Here is a 212-nt window from a genome sequence, read left to right as displayed (position 1 = left end):
AAGCATCTACTTTCAAGCTATGAGAACCACCATTTCTCCATCTTGCCTCACAAAGATAATAGGGCACACCCAGCTTTGGCATGGCCTATGACACGTACGATCGAAGCCTTGACAAGTGCTTTACTCGTAGAGCTCCTAGTGTTGGTTGTAATGCTCTAGGATGATCCGTGATATGACATTTTGACTTTGTATTGATTCATTGATTTATGAAT

The sequence above is a fragment of the Tarenaya hassleriana genome, unplaced genomic scaffold, assembly GCF_000463585.1.
Source record: "Tarenaya hassleriana unplaced genomic scaffold, ASM46358v1 Cleome479, whole genome shotgun sequence".
Taxonomy (NCBI): domain Eukaryota; kingdom Viridiplantae; phylum Streptophyta; class Magnoliopsida; order Brassicales; family Cleomaceae; genus Tarenaya; species Tarenaya hassleriana.
Note: the sequence above shows the minus strand (reverse complement) of the source record.